This window comes from Neofelis nebulosa, chromosome 2 (assembly GCF_028018385.1).
Source record: "Neofelis nebulosa isolate mNeoNeb1 chromosome 2, mNeoNeb1.pri, whole genome shotgun sequence".
In the NCBI taxonomy this organism is placed as follows: domain Eukaryota; kingdom Metazoa; phylum Chordata; class Mammalia; order Carnivora; family Felidae; genus Neofelis; species Neofelis nebulosa.
Genome location: NC_080783.1, coordinates 146179069 through 146195881, shown reverse-complemented (window position 1 = coordinate 146195881; position 16813 = coordinate 146179069). Strand labels below are relative to the sequence as shown.

The 16813-nt window shown below is 43.5% G+C and overlaps 1 long non-coding RNA gene across 1 annotated transcript; it reads left to right on the top strand.

Annotated features, from left to right (window-relative positions):
* The first annotated feature begins 5552 nt into the window (after positions 1-5552).
* LOC131493387 (uncharacterized) lies at positions 5553-14555 on the top strand. Its single transcript, XR_009252611.1, has 2 exons — positions 5553-5678; positions 14352-14555. It is a non-coding gene; the product is annotated as an uncharacterized LOC131493387 (long non-coding RNA).
* Positions 14556-16813: the final 2258 nt, after the last annotated feature.

Below are 16813 nucleotides of genomic sequence, written 5' to 3'. Positions count from 1 at the left end.
CTGAGGAACACAATCTGGCACTGATTGAAAGTAAATTACCAGCTGATTAGATGGCTGTAAATACAGGGAGAGAAGCCTCAACAGGCAGCTGGATTGCGTGAGGAAGAGGGAAATTAGAGAGGGCACAGGAGGTGTTGAGCACAGATAGGGCTCGGCAAAGAGGAATAGTGGCCGCTTTGTTCTGCCAAGATTATAGAAGCAGGAAGGGATCTTCGGGAAGCGTTCTGTAGATGGAGCCAGCGTGAAAGGGTGGCCCCCACCTCCCACTGCACTCTCCCAGCCCCACATCCCTAATGAGCCCAAGGGGATTCAACACTCAAACCCATACCCAGCAGCAGCTAGGACGGGTCATGGTTGTTGTTACTGCAACACGGGAAGCATTGATGACTTCTGTTCAGAGAGGAAAACCTGTTTTAGGTTAGATGCAGTCTTGAAGCTTCTCCCTTCCTATCAGAAAGTCCACTCTTCTAAAAACCTCATCCCTCACATCCCTGCAGCCTACAAAGACAGAGTCCATGCAGATGTCAGTAGAGGATACCATCCCCCAAACAGCAGCTAGGCATGCTCCTTCAGGGAGCAAGCACTGAAAGCAGCAGCCCCTGTGAACTGAGAGCTCTCTGCAGTTAGTAGAAGGAGCTTGGGACAAGGAAGGACAGAATAGTGTAACTAGGAAACCAGGGCTCTCCTGTGCATACCAAAAAATATCCCCTCTTCCTCCGGCAAATGGCAGAAGCATCTGGCCAGCCTAGGAAGAGGTGATGGGGGGGGGGGGGGGGTGATCGGCAGAAGTGATGGGGGAAAAAGAGGATGACCGTAATGTTTGCATTGGTGATGGAAGTGAGTTTAGCAAAGAACAGACAATGGATGCCTTAGTCCCATGGGTATTACTGTTTCCATAGCCCTGAGCCCAGCCTTACAAGCTTCTGTAATCCTTAAGCAAGGCAGCTGTGTGCTCTCATTGACCGAGGAAAAAATACAGAAAGAATATATAGCTCTTGGATTAGTTCAGCAACACTCCACCCTCATTTTCTTTGTGTTCCAGCCCTCAGGCCCTGGGTATGCTCTCACATAGTTCCTGGAGGGAACTACTAAGGGACATGGAACCCAATGACCACATCAGTTACCATTTGCATGTAGAAGGAACCATCCCAATGTAACATGGCAGAAGACATAAGAGGGTAGGGAAGGCATAAAGAATAAAGAAAACTGGGGGCGGGGGGAGAACTTGGCAAAGAGGTTTTAAGGCTTCAGTAAAGTCATTTCTCTAGCCAGATCCAACTAAGGGTATTGCTAATTCTCTAAGATAGGGGCATTTTAGGTTATGACACACTGGACGCTTCTTGAAGCTTATTGTGTGGATACCACATTTAGATGCTATCGGTACAATTAACTGTTTAACTGCGTACAGTTCTCATTCCACATGGGGAGTTAGTCATTCTCAAGAAATCTTTTGATTGCCTCTGTACAACTCAGAATTATAAGAACCCCTCAAAGCACTGGAGGTGCACAAAATTGTCATTGTCAAGATTATGGTGTTCTGAGGGTAAATTCCAGGTAAGTAGTCCCTTTTATCAAGTGTGTCCTTGCAGCTCTCTGGATGTGACATCCACCACAAAGGCCAGTATCAATCAGATCACTAAAGGGACACACGTAGCTTACACCAGCCAAGGAAAACTGCAGAGATTCTGTGAACTAGTCTGGGGCCAACTTTTAGATGAGGACAGAAATGAAACTGGGTTCACTTTCGTCTGGTGTTGACTGAAATGAACGTTAACGTGCCAAACATCTGAGTCACTGGCTACAAATAACCAATTGGAGAACTGAAGGGTGTGACTGGGGGGGGGGGGGGCGGTGGGAAGAGCGATGTGAGGAAAAGTGTGCGAGAACATTAGGATCGCATGTTGACAGCTGCTTCCCGGGAAGATAAGAAATGGGAAGAGCGCGTGAGCAGGCACTGCAGAGTGTGAGGTTAAGTTTAAAGACCTTCTACAAGGGGCACCTGGGTGGCTTGGTCGGTTGAGTGTCCGACTTCAGCTCAGGCCATGATCTCACAGTCCGTGAGTTCGAGCCCCGCGTCGGGCTCTGTGCTGACAGCTCAGAGCCTGGAGCCTGTTTCAGATTCTGTGTCTCCCTCTCTCTGTGACCCTCCCCCGTTCATGCTCTGTCTCTCTCTGTCTCAAAAATAAATAAAAACGTTAAAAAAAAAAAAAAAAGACCTTCCACAAAACCATCCTCTTTTTGAGTCACCGCATCTTCTCGCACCCTTGGAACAGTGCTTGGTGGTGCTGGTGAGATGCGTGTTCCCAGTAACCCCTCAAGTCCATTCAATCTTCCTTCTCTGGCAAAGCAGAGGTGAGGATCAAGTGAATGAAGTAAACATTTGGACCTCACAGACTCAAGAAGTACAACCTACTTCTCTCTCTTTCTTTGAAGTTTACTTCTTTATTTTGAGAGAGAGTAGGTGGGGAGGGGCAGAGAGAGGGAGAGAGAAGCCCAAGCAGGCTCCATGCTGTTAGTGTGGAACCCAACTCAGGGCTCAATCCCATGAACCACGAGATCATGACCTGAGCAGAAATCAAGAGTTGGAAGCTTAACCAACTGAGTCACCCAGGCATCCCACAACCTACTTCTCTTAAGATATCTCTATTCCATTTTCCTAAAGACAGCAGATGAATCCCAAGAAGCTACAATGTGCCCTTAAAGAGACAATTTAGAGCACTGAGTATGCTTAATTTCTAGGATTCTAGGTTGGAACAAAGCTTATTGGTGAACCTTGCACCAACTGTAGCTGCCCAGTTTTTCCACGTGGTTTCTTCTCTGCAGCCAGACAAGAGATTGTAGTGACTGGAAGTAAAAGTATATCCCAGACAAGAAACATTTAACAAGGTAAGACTTCAGAACTGCTTTGGTTAAACCCTGCTCTCCCAAAATTCTGGTGCAAGGAAAAAAAAAAAATACGGTCCTTTTCTAAAACTGATCGGTATTAATGTAATTCCCATCAAAATCTGAGCAAGTTAATTTGTAGGCCTTGACAAGTTTATTCCAAAATTTATTTGGAAAGGAAAAGGCCCCAGAATAGCCAAAACAGGGATACCTGAGTGGTTCAGTCGGCTAAGAATCCAACTCTTGATTTCGGGTCAGTTCATGATCTCACAGTTCGTGGGATCGAGCCCCCCATCAGACTCTGTGCTGAAAACATGGCATCTGCTTGGGATTCTCTCTCTCTCTCTCTCTCTCTCCCTCTTCCCCGCTCACACACATGCTCTCTCTCTATCAAAATAAATTAAATAAACTTAAAAAAAGAATAGCCAAAACAATGTTGAAAAACTAGAATGAAGTGAGAGAAACCACTCTTCTCAACATTAAGGCCTAATGCATAACTCCCGTATCAAGACAGCATGGTGCTGGTGGAGGGAATAGGCACATGGATCAGTGGAATAGAATAAAGAACCCAGATCTAGAGCCACACAAATATGTCCCTGACTAACTCTGATAAAGAAATGAAAGCAATCCAATGGAGGAGAAACAGCCTTTTCAATAATTAGTGCTGGAAAAATTGGACATAAACCTCACACCTAATATAAAAACTAACTCACAGGGCGCCTGGGTGGCTCAGTCAGTTATGTGTCCAACTTTGGCTCAGGTCATGGTCTCACGGTTTGTGAGTTAGAGCCCCACATCAGACTCTGTGCTGACAGCTCGGAGCCTGGAGCCTGCTTTGGATGCTGTGTCCCTCTCTTTGTCAACTCTTCCCCTGCTCGTGTCTGTCTCTCTCTCTCAAAAATAAATAAACATTAAAAAAAAATTAACTCATAATGGATCATGGACTTACATGTAAACATAAAACTACAAAACTTCTAGAAAAGAATACAGGAAGGTATCTTTGGGACCTAGGGCTCAGCAGAGTTGACCTCATCAAATTGGACCTTATCAAAATTTAATACTTTTCCTCTGTGAAAGTCCCTGTAAAAAGATGAAAAAACAAATTACAGTCTAGGAGGAAAGATTTACAAATCACACAACCAACAAGGGCCTTGTGTCTAGAATATATAAAGAACTCTGGAAACTCAACATTAAAAAAAAATGGATCCAAGCATCCTTCCACACCATGGTTCACAGCATGTGTTCTGTGGATCACCTAACTTAGGATCTTGGGTGTGGGGGAGGGATTGGTAAAATGCAAATTCCTGTGTCTCATTCCAGAAATTCTGATTCCATAGATTTAAACGGAGCCTGAGAAATCTGCCTTTAAACCAAGCTACTCAGGATGTCTGGCTAGTTCAGTCGGTAGAGCATGCTACTCTTGATCTCAAAGCTCAGGGTTGTGAGTTCAAGCACCACTTTGGGGGTAGAATTTACTTTTTTTTTTTAAGTTTATTTATTTATTTTGAAAGGGACAGAGACAGCGTGAGTGGGACAGGGGTAGAGAGAGAAGAGAAAGAAAATCCCAAGCAGGCTCGTGCTGCCAGCATGAAGCCTGATGTGGGACTTGAACTTACAAAACAGTGAAATCATGACCTGAGCCAAAACCAAGAGTTGGTCACTTAACCAACTGAGCCACCCAAGTGCCCCTAGAATTTATTTAAAAAAAAAAAAAAATCTGTTAAAAATTAACAGTGAAAAAAAATAACACAAGCTCCTCAGGAGATTTTTTTTTTTTTTTAATATTAAAGCTTGAGAACTCCCACAGCTATTCAATCTAGTGAACAATAAAACAAGAACTGCATTAGAAAGAAAATCAGGACTGGGCCACTTGTGCCCTGAGGGGGCAAATGAGAACAGGAACTATTTAAAGACTAAAAACAAACTGGAAGTGTTATGAACAATTTCTTTTTTAATGTTTATTTATTTTTGAGAGAGAAAGACAGAATGTGAGCAGGAGAGAGGCAGAGAGGGAGACACAGAATCTGAAGTAGGCTCCAGGCTCCAAGCTGTCAGCACAGAGCCCATTGCGGGGCTGGAACCTGCGAACCATTGAGTTCACAACCTGAGCCGAAGTCAGACACTTAACCAATGGAGCCACCCAGGCACCCAATAAGTGATTTCTACGAAGCAACTACTCTAGATTTATTAGGATGTGAATGAATGATGAAGTACCCTCCCCACACACCCAAGTATACAAGCATAAGGAGAACCTGCTGGGTATGCAGAACTTTTTTTAAATTCTCATAGCCATGCTGCTTGAGGGGCCTGGCACCCTCTGAGACGTGCTCATGAGGGATTGTGAGAGCCCAGGGAAGACCCTGTTGTGTGAGGACAGGGCACGCACTTTAGCAGGTTGGCGGACACTCATGTCCCCAGCTAAACCAGTGTCTCTGGGCCTCGGGGAACCCACAGCCAGGGACCCCAGCTCTGAGGGCTGAAGGCCTGCCCCAGGGTCCTCTAATGCCCTCCCTACCACCACCTTTCCCACTCGCTCACACATAAATATGTGCACAGGTCTAGAGATAAGGAACAACTCCTTCTCACCAACCCACCAGACAGTCTGTGTTTCTGCCTTCACCATTCTGCTTCCAACCCCTGACAGGTGGCAAGAGGGGAGCCTGATGACTAAGTGCGAACACAGCACGAAGCCAGGCTCCTCTGAGCAGCTGGAAAGAGGGCTCTCACCTCATCTCTGGGAAGAGGCGGAGGCCAGCCTGACAAAGAGAACGAGAAAACTGCCAGGGGAAGGTGAGGTAGGTAGCTGTCCACCCATCAGAAAGTAAAGTGATGTTTAGTAAGACCAAGGCCAGACCGAAGAGCCACTGGCCAGGATGGAATAGCACACAGATCTGTGTCTGAGGGCAGGAATGACCCGTCTCCCGCTCCAGGCTCCAGAGGGGAGCTTTGCTGTCCAAGGACGCTGCCGAGTGGCTTTGCAGACCCCTGCACAACCCAGGTCTCTGAGTTTCCCAGTGTTTGCTCCTTGGTGCCTGTTGTATCTCCTCTTGGTCAGAATTGATGGGAGCTAATCACTGCTGAAGCAGAGACTCCAGTTCATTTCCATTCACCTCATTGTTTGTCTTTTGGGCTGCAGCCAAGCAACAAACATGAACATTCCCCCCTGCGGAGCAGACACACACAGACACTTGGAAGCCTGCCCACATGTGCCACGCTCTCCCAGGCATGCACACGTTTACACATACACATATACACCCGCACACGTGCACACGCATACTCACCCATCCACACTCTCACGCATGCACGTATATGCATCGACACGTACACTCACTCGTACACAGGTACCGCCCATATGCATCCCCACACTCAACGCACATGGGCACACACATCCGCTCCGGCTGCGGTTCAACTGTGCAAGTTCTCTGTCTTCCGCGACCAGGATATCTTCAAACCTGAGATTTCCTCCTCCTGCCTTCCTGTTCCCCTGGCGGCCTGGGCACCCACACCAGCACTCCGTAACTTATCACCACCTCTTAGGCCACTTCCAGCCATCGTCAGTGCGTGGGAGACCTTCCAACCTTCTGTCTCAATGAAAATCAACCGTTGTAAACCCAGGCTCTCATGAAGTTCCAGGGACCAGCAGGACTTGGATTTTAAACAGTCCCACTGTCTTCCCTGCGTATGAATCAGTCTGGGCTCCAGACGAGATGGGGCAGCCCTCTAGTGGCCATGGCCGATATGACAATAGACTTTGAGAGCTCAGGGATGCTGTAGGGACCAGTCTGCTCTTTTTTTTTTTTTTTTTTTTTTTTTTTTTTTTTTTTTTTTAATTTTTTTTTTATCGTTTTATTTATTTTTGAGACAGAGAGAGACAGAGCATGAACAGGGGAGGGTCAGCAAGAGGGAGACACAGAATCTGAAACGGGCTCCAGGCTCCGAGCTGTCAGCACAGAGCCCGACGCGGGGCTTGAACTCACTGACCGTGAGATCATGACCTGAGCCGAAGTTGGCCGCTTAACCAACTGAGCCACCCAGGCGCCCCCAGTCTGCTCTTCTTGAAGGCACAGGAAAGAAATTACAGTTATACAATCTTTATTGACTAACTCCTCCACTCCATTGCCCCTAGATCCTTCTAGTAACCAGGTCCTATCAATCTTCCCTTCCCAACAGCCGTCCCCATTGCCCCACCTTAGCTCTCCCTTATCTGCACAGTTGGGCTGCAGTGGTCCATTGCCTGGACCTCTGTGTCCAGTCCATTATGGACCTTGCTGCCAAATTCATTTACACTCATTGTTGGGTCTTCTACATTCTCTTTTTAAGACTTCCAGGCTTCCCCCATCATCTATAGTGGTGACTCTCAAAAGGGAGACAAAAGGGAGAGTGAGAAGCACCTCACTCTCTCAGGACAGAATGAGCAGCATTTCCACACACAGGCTGGAGATGTCGATGCTCTTCCCCAGCCCATGCTCATGTTGAACCATTTTTATCAAGGGGCTGTTCCTCAAGATATCCTATCAGTCAAATGTAGAGGGCTGGGGAAAAGATGGAGAACCCCTAGTCCTCTGGGCTAAAGTTCAAACATCTCAGCTCCCTACAATGTGTCCTCAAATTTCCTTTCTAGCCTTAGTGTTACAGTATAATGTTGAGGTTAAGGACTAGAATCAGACCGTCTGGGTTGGAACCCCAGGTCTACAACTTATTAGCTGTGTGCCTGTATGGAAGATTCCGAATCCTCAGTTTATTTCCAGTGTTGTTGAGATTTAGTGAGGTAGCCCATGTATCAGACTTAGCCCAGTGCTTGCCACACTCAGTGCTCAATTAATGACTGCTGTTATCATTACTCATCTGTTAACAAGCCAACGGGTTTGCTCACAGGTCAGGCACATGCTTGCACTTTCCATCTCTGCACTTTGGCTCTTGACACTTTATTTGCTTGGAATGTCCTTTCCCTCCTCTCTAATGTTCTGCTGAGCCTAGCTCAAATTTCTTCACCTGCTCAGGGAACAGAGATAAGAATAGTGGGCTTATGACTTCACACATTATCTGCTGTGAGACAAAACCAATACTTTGTGAGAGTGCACCATTTGAACTTATATATGTATGTAATAGACCAATGTGTGGGATATTTTACCGTTTGTGCAATTACTCTGAAAAATTAGATAAAGCCTTGTAACATGTATTCATGTGTTACTGGAATACTTAAATTTTTTTTTAATTTTGTTTTAATGTTTGTTTATTTATTTATTTATTTATTTGAGAGAGAGAGAGATAGAGAGAGAGACAGAGACAGAGACAATGTGAGTGGGTTGGGGCAGAGAGAGAGAGAAGCATAGAATCCAAAGCAGGCTCCAGGCTCTGAGCTGTCAGCACCAAGCCCGACGCGGGGCTTGAACTCACAAGCTGTGAGACCATGACCTGAGCTGAAGTTGGACGCTCAACCGACTGAGCCACCCAGGCGCCCCTAAATTTTTTTAAACATTTTACTTCTCTGCCAACTAGATTATAAATACATGAGGGTAAGAGCTCTGTTTTATACTTATATTCTCCATGAACATATCTTACATGATACTTTCACTATATTAGGTACTTAGTACTCATTTAATTAAGAAGTGACTTATCTTTTATAATAATAGTAACATGTTTTTGTCCCTTAGAGCAAATTTTCATTCACTACCTTAGGACCTTTGATTATCTAACTTCTACAACATCCCTGAAAGAAAAGAAAAGCTTAGGCCTGTTTCATAGGGACTTCCTTATTGGAAGTCGTGCAAGCACATTGTGTTATTTATATGTGTTAATTACATCACAATAACAGTCTCCAAATGGAAAGGTATCTGAATCAAAAAGGGCAGGTGGTAAATTTTGTAAAGTATGCCTATATCATGTTTATTTAGAAATCTTGGAAATCAAGCTGAGCACTTGGCTGGACCCATACCTCAGGTTTTTAAAATTAGATCTGTAATTGCCCACCCCTTTCTGAACCCTCAATTCCTATTCAAACGCAACATGCAGCATTTTCTGGAAGAATCAGAAAAATAAGACCTAAGTATCACTCCTAAGGAACAGAAAATGGATACTCTTACCATTCAAAAACAGAAGCAAATACCATTAACATATATGGTTGGGAAAAGAACTAGCAGTTGAATTCAAATTTATGAGACATGGGATATATGAAGAACACAGCAATCCTTATCATTTTGATGTTACTTTTTAAAAACTGATGCTTAAAATTAAAAAAATGTATAGCCAGGGTGAAATTTCGTATATCATAGGTATTATCTAAATTCTTCTACTAGGTTTTTTCATGAAATATTGATGTATTTTAATGTATTGTAAAATATCTTCAATGAGGAAAATGTCACAGGCTATATTTATGTGACACATTAAAAAAATATGGAATATGGAATTTAGCCTATAAATATATTCTGGAGTCCAAAATACTTTCACTGTAAATTTCAAAAAGCATTGACAAAGACACAGAGCAATTATTACTTTCATATGGTGCTGGTTGACTTGCACGATGGTGTAATCACTTTAGAAAACAATTTGGTAGTTTCTTATAGAGTTAAACAAATATTAACCACATGGACTGGCAAACACATGCCTGGGCTTTTATCCCAGAAAACTGCACACTTACGCTCCCACAAAAACCTGTACACTCATGTTTATAATCAGTAAAGAACAGATTAGGGGTTTCCAGGAATTATTGGGTGGGGGAGGGTTTGGCTGCACAGGTGCAGCATGAGAGAATTTGGGGTAGGCAGAAGCAATGGAAATAGTCTATATCCTGATTGTGGTAGTGCTCACGTAAATCTATGCATGTTAAAAGTCATGGAACTATATACCCAAAAAGTAAAGTTTACAGTATGTAAATATAACAGTAAAAGCCTATTTTTTAAGAAAATCCAGAAACAAAGTTCAGGGAAAAGTGAATGGTGTCAATGAATTCAATGTAAATATATCGATCACCTGTTATGTATAAGGCGCTGCCTGGAGTAGAGGCAAAACGGAAACCAGACCTAGTGATGAGGCAGTTTTAGGAGCATTAACTTTGAAATCTGCTAGAGCTAAGATAGAATGCCTGGTCTATCTCTTATGAAACCTGTGTTTTTAGGGAGGTTACTGACATCTTTGAGCTTCAGTTTACGAGAATAATAAAACATACAGTACGGACATAGTAAGAGATTGAAAATGATAACTATTATTATTACCATAGCATTGCTAATATTAAAGCTAGTGATGCCAATAAAAATGATTGCTCTACCTTCAAAATACACCCAGCATTTAATCAGTCTCAGCATGTCCACTGCCACCGCCCTGGCCCAAAAGCCACCGTCACCTCCTGCAGTAGCTTACTAACTGCTCTCCCTGCTCCCACCCTACAACCTGTCCTCAACCCAGACACCAGAATGATCTCTCTAAAATGGAAGTCAGATTATGTCACTCATCTGCTCAAAACACTGTTGTGACTCCCCCTGGCACTCGGGGTGAAAGGCCAAGTCCTCCCTGTGTCCTCAAGGATCCTGCGTGATCTGGTGCCATTTGCCTCTTATAATATCTTCTGTTGCTTTCCCCCTCACTCGCTCTTCTTCCACACTGACCTGTTACCCTGACTCCAGCACACAGGGCCTCGATTTACAGCCTTTATACTGGCCCTGGCCCCTGCCTCCAACATTTTCCACATGCCTGCATTGCTCATGCCCTTACCTTCCTTGTGACTTTGCTGGAATGTCACCTTCTCAAAAAAAACAAAAAAACAAAAAAACAAACCATGTTAATTACTGTATTTATTTTTTTAAGTTTGTTTATTTATTTTTGAGAGAGAGAAAGAGAGAGCATGAATGGGGAGGGGCAGAGAAAAACGGAGAGAGAGAGAGAATCCCAAGCAGGCTCTGCACTGTCTGCGTGGAACCCGATGTAGGGCTCAACCCATGAACTGTGAGATCGTGACCCGAGTAGAAATCAAGAGTCAGATGCTTAACTGATTGAGCCACCCAGGTACCCACCCCTCAACCACTGTGTTTAAAATTTCAACCTGCTCCACTTTCTCCCAGCCCCAACAATCCCCCTCGTCTTGCCCAGCTTTTCTTTTTCCATATGTCTTACCACCTTCTATATAACAACACCAAACATTGGCAGATGGTTCTCTCCCAAATTGCTGGTGGGAGTGTAACTTGGTACAACCACTTTGGAAATCTTTTAAAGACTTCAAAATATTTAAGTCTTCCAGATTTAATTAAAGATTTAAAAATCTTTAAATTTAAAGAGTATCTACCAAAGCTAAAAATACCCTATGCTGCTCCTGTGTGTAAACCCAACAGAAAGGAATGCCAAAAGACTCATATTAAGAATGTTAAAAGCAATTTTATTCATAATATCTCTGAACGGCAAACAACCGAAATATCAACCTATAGCGCAGTAGATAAACAAAATGTGGTATTTTCAAGCCATGGAATAATACACAGCAATAAGAGGCACATGATAGTACCCTTAACAACATGAATGAATCACAGGCCTAATATTGAGCAAGATAAGTCTGAAACAAAAGAGAATATTGCATATGATTTATTTGATGTTCAAGAAAGGCAATGGCTTTAATGATAAAATCGAAATGAAGCTACTTATTTCCCTAATGGGGAGGTAATCTAATCTCTCTGAAAATAATGATAATAATATCCATCTTGCAGGGCAAGGCTAACTGCAAGAAACTTATGTTTAACATCTAGCACCAGATCCTGGCACAGAATATTGGCTAACTAAACGATAGTTTGTCTTCATGTGTGTCCTTGATTTACATTAGCTTAGTAATTGTCAAGTAAAGATAGTTTTATGATACTCAACACAAAAGTTTCCGTTATATATGCCATTAGTTGCCTCCCAATAGCCATTCCCTTTTCCTTCTTCTTTTTTTTTTTTTTTTTGAAAGTTTGTTTATTTTGAGAGAGAGAGACAGTGAGCAAGTAGGGGGAGGAGCAGAGAGAGGGAGAGAGAGAGAGAATCCCAAGCAGGCTCCGTGCTGTCAGCATGGAGCCCAGCTTGGGGCTTGATCCCATGAACTGTGAGATCATGACCCGAGTTGAAATCAAGAGTCGGACGCTCAACCGACTGAGCCACCCAGGCCCCCATCCCGTTTTCTTAATAATAGAGTCCATATTTTGTTCAGAGAAGCCATACGCCCAGCCCAGAGTGATGAAGCATGACTAAGCCATGGAACTCCCATGTCCCTTTGCCAGACCCACTTTCCCAATTTCCCCTTACACCGAGGGGCACCTATGTGCCCAGTTTGGGCCAATGAGACCTAAAGAGGAATTCTGATAGGAAACTGGCTAGAAAAGGGTTGTTTTCCTCTCTAAAAGGAGAAAGGCACACACTCTCTCACTGCCTCCCCCCCTCCCATTTTCTGCCTTGTGGATGAATGATATATGGAGCTGAAGCAACCACCTTTTGATCAAGAAAATCATAGAGAAAAGGACAAATAGCCCCAGCTTATCAGAATTAGCAATTCACCTACCTTCAAAGCTTTTGTTCTAAGAAGTAATTATCTTTATTATTTAAGCCCTGTTACTTAAGCCATTGTTAGTTGAGTATTCTATTACTTCCCGCTGAAAACATTCCTGTGACGACCCCTTCTAGACTACACGTGTGCCAAAGAAAATCCTTAAACTGATCATTCGGACATCTTATCGTGCTCTCTTTAATTTGCCCAAAGTCTGAGCACAACCCACCCCTTTCTTGTCCTTCCACGAGTCTCCTCCGTGCCAATTTACTAAACTGCCTCTACTTTCTAAGGCAAACACCTTTCAATTGCATGTGAACATACTAATGAGGTCAGTGAGGTTCCTTATGCCTTGAGGCTAGGGAATGAAACTTAAAACACAGGAAAACTTTATTCAGTTGCTGAATTTGTTGGAGGGTAGCCAACTGCCAAATGCTGGTGGTAGCACATACTAACCTGCATTTGCCCACATGCGCCAACACTGTAAATGGAAATGTCTTGTGAATAGGTGGTGTGCCCAAACAGGACTCGTTCGCGCTTAGCAGGGCAGATAAGTTAATGACATCCCAGGGCCCTCATGAGCCCACACCTCTTTCAAGGCCCTGTTTGGGGCCCAAGCAATGTGTTGACATGGTAATATGTTTTTGTAAAACTTAGAAGTATATTGGCCACAATCAGGACCTCTGTCCCTTTCCTCTCCAACCCACCCTCTGTTATACTTGCCCTTCTGTAGGCTGGTGTTAGAGAGACCATGGGGTGTTTGGGGTTCAGCTAAGGGGAAGTTGAGTTGAAGATCCGTGGAGTTTAGGTTAAGAAGGTTAGGTTTATGTGGTTTACTTTCACATCTAGTTAAGTTATTGCTAGCTATTCTGGTGCAGGAATGGCTTCTGGCATTCTTCCCACCGCCCACTTCAGCAATGCCAGGGGTCATATTGCAATATGAACATGACCTATTGCACTGGGCATTGAAAGTATGTGGATAGTGAAGAAGAAACAAGTTTCCAAAATAATGAAGCAAGAAGCTAGTCTGTGAAAAATTCTGCCAGTCTTCAAATATGCAAAATTATAGGCAGAGGATTTGATTCTCACACATGCCCGTTCAAAACAAAAGTTCTGTCCTGCCTGGAGTATACTCAATAAGCACTGTATGCAGTTATAAACCCACAGTATTCTTTTATGTAACACACACAAAAAAGAACTTATCGGCATTCCTGCGCTTGTAGGGCACAAAGCAACATCAGTTCTATGGTGACTATGTTTGTTTAGTCACGTATTTAAAAAATCCAATATATTGGGGGTGCCTGGGTGGCTCAGTCGGTTAAGCATCTGACTTTGGCTCAGGTCATGATCTCTCAGTCTGTGAGTTCAAGCCCTGTGTCCAGCTCTGTGCTGACAGCTCAGAGCCTGGAGCCTGCCTCAGATTCTATCTCCCAGTGTCTCTGCCCCTCCCCCACTCATACTCTGTCTCTCAAAAATGAATAAATGTTAAAAAAAAATTTTGTTTTAATCCAATATATTGGATCACATCCTGAAGAGGACAGCAGTTTTAAACAAAATGGGATGAAAAATTACCCATCAATGGAGCACAACAAAACAATGAAATCACTGTACCTATTTATAAACAAAGCAACGTATAGTGTTAAGAATAATGTGGGGCGCCTGGGTGGCGCAGTCGGTTAAGCGTTCGACTTCAGCCAGGTCACGATCTCGCAGTCCGTGAGTTCGAGCCCCGCGTCAGGCTCTGGGCCGAGGGCTCGGAGCCTCGATCCTGTTTCCGATTCTGTGTCTCCCTCTCTCTCTGCCCCTCCCCCACTCATGCTCTGTCTCTCTCTGTCCCAAAAATGAATAAACGTTGAAAAAAAAAATTAAAAAAAAAAAAAAAGAATAATGTGATTACATGATCAAGTAGCTTAATGCAATGTAGGGGTTTTTTAATGCAATTTAATTACTCCTCTGTATGTTTTATTTTCAGATACCTTTTATATTCATCCAGAATTGCTGACCATATCAAAATTCAAAAGAACTTACAGAGGTATGTATTTAAGACCATTCATTCATTAACGCATTATGTAATCTTGCTGGGTTTTTGATGTTTGCAGTATAGCCAGCATTTCAAAATTTGTGATTTGCTATAATTTTTTTTCTCATTCTAAGTAAATATGTGTTTTTATACCAATTCTGTATTCCTAATTTTGCATTTATGTCCTTAAAGAGTGTCTTCTTGAACTGTGAAATGTATACAACCCAGAGCGACTGCTGCGATTAGTAAAGACTGCAAATGTTATTTACCAGTGCGGGTACTTTGGAAGTTCTTTTAACTTCAAGCTTTGAAAGGACAAGAAAATTAAATGAGAAAAATTGAACTTACTTTGTAGCATGCCCTACATAGAATTTAAGTGAACATAACCTGATGTTAAATAGAACACTCTCTCTTCAGTTTCTCCAGGGGGACTGATAGTCTAGCTCTCACTTACCAAAGTATATCTGAGACAGAGTGCCATAAGAGGAATCTTAAAAAGAAAAAAAAAAAAAATTCTGAGGTTGAGCTTCAAAAATTCAGGACATTTATCCAGGGACTTCTTTTATACCTCAAGAATATAAAAAGTTTTTGGACAGTGGGAAGAAAGAGGAAAGATGGGATGGGGGAAATTTGTGCTGAGAACTTCAAGTCCTATATCCCATGAGGAAATAAGAGGTGGGGGGCGGGTGTCTGAACCTCCCCGCTCAAGTCTCGGGGGCCCTTCAACATGGCCACTTTGAGAGTCGGATATGTGTGGCCTGCAGTTTGAGGAATGGCGAGCTGCCCCAGAAAATATGCAGGGTAGAAGAGGCGGGGGTGAGCGGTATTGGGGGGGGTGGTGGAGTCAGGGCAAGTAACAGCTTCGTGTGGAAAATGACCTCATCTACCCCTGCAGCAGGACACAACGGTGCACAGGATCAAGGACTGCCCTCCCGAGGCTGATTTAGGGTCTGCCTAGAAGACCATCTACAGGGGGGTGGGGTTCCAACAGTGTGGGAGTGCGTCCTCCGAGAAGGCTGGGAGCAACCAGCTAAAGAAGGGGTATCAACACATCTCCAGAGAAACCACCAGGAGGACCCCCACAAGGGTGCTCAAGAGAGTATCGGCTTTTTTTTTTTTAAGTTCATTTATTTTGAGAGGGAGAGCATGAGTGAGGGAGGGACAGAGAAAGAGGGAGAGAGAAAATCCCAGCACACAGCTCGACTTGAGGCTTGATCTCAAGAACCATGAGATCATGACCTGAGCTGAAATCAGGAATCAGGTCACTTAACCAACTGAGCCACCCCGGAGCCACAAGAGAGTATCAGCTTTAAACACAAGCCTAACTCGGCACAAAGCCAAGTGATAGCAGATACAACAGAAGCAAGACCGTTTTCTGCTCCTGTCTTCCCTTTGTCTCTGTTCCAGCCCTAGGGGTGAGCCCAATGAATGAAGAGGAACAAGAAAAGAGAAATAAAGGAAAAATATGGGCTATGAGCTACTAGTGGTGTGGTCTGACAAAGGGAGGTTTGACATTATATAAAATTCATCATTTTAATTATTTCCAGGGCTGGGTATTCTAATGGGTGCCTTAGAGTGTGTTTGTGACTTAAAAGGACAACAGGACTGACTGTATATTGCCTCTGGGTAAATCGTATTTATCTAGGGCAGGGAAAGATTACCACAGACAACAAACTTCATTGCATCAGCAGGAACAAAAGTAAAGCTGTGTTTTATCACGTTCCGTAAGTCAAATCTGGTCAACACTTTTGCTGCATTAACTTAAGAATAAGCAAATAGAAAACTATAACCTAAAGCTATACTTGTGGTGTTGATTGAACATCATTTTCCAATCCTTTCTTCAGAGAGCTTTACTGAAATCCATATACAGAAATGGCCAAATCCACATCTCTGTCTTGTTCTTAATCTGAATCACTCATTCAACAAATATTTAATGAGACTCTGACAAGTTCAGCTTCCTAAATGCTACCTCTGTCTTGCCACTACTCAAGAACCCTCTGTAACTCCCTACTGCTTACAGCAACGATTGCTCAGAGGATGAACACTCCTCTGGTGCGGAGAGGAGATATCAGTAGGGTGGAGGTTTAATTCACCCTTACCTCCCTCTCTTTTCATTCTGAGGGGGGAAGGTGGCTTTACCTCCCTCTCCAGGCCACTGGCCTCACCGCCCTAAAAGCTACTGTGATGCATCAGAGGACTCATTTAATTTGCTCTCAGCAGAGTTCCTATCCTTTGTCCACTGAAACCACTTGGATAAAAAGGAAATAGAATTATATTTCATTTGGATTCAACTTACATTTTCGTTTCTTTCTTTCTTTCTTTCTTTCTTTTTTATTAAGCTGGGAATAGAATATTCTCTGTTGGCAGCAGCCCAGCGATAATCGTTTTAGCTCAGATGGCTTCTCTAATGCCAT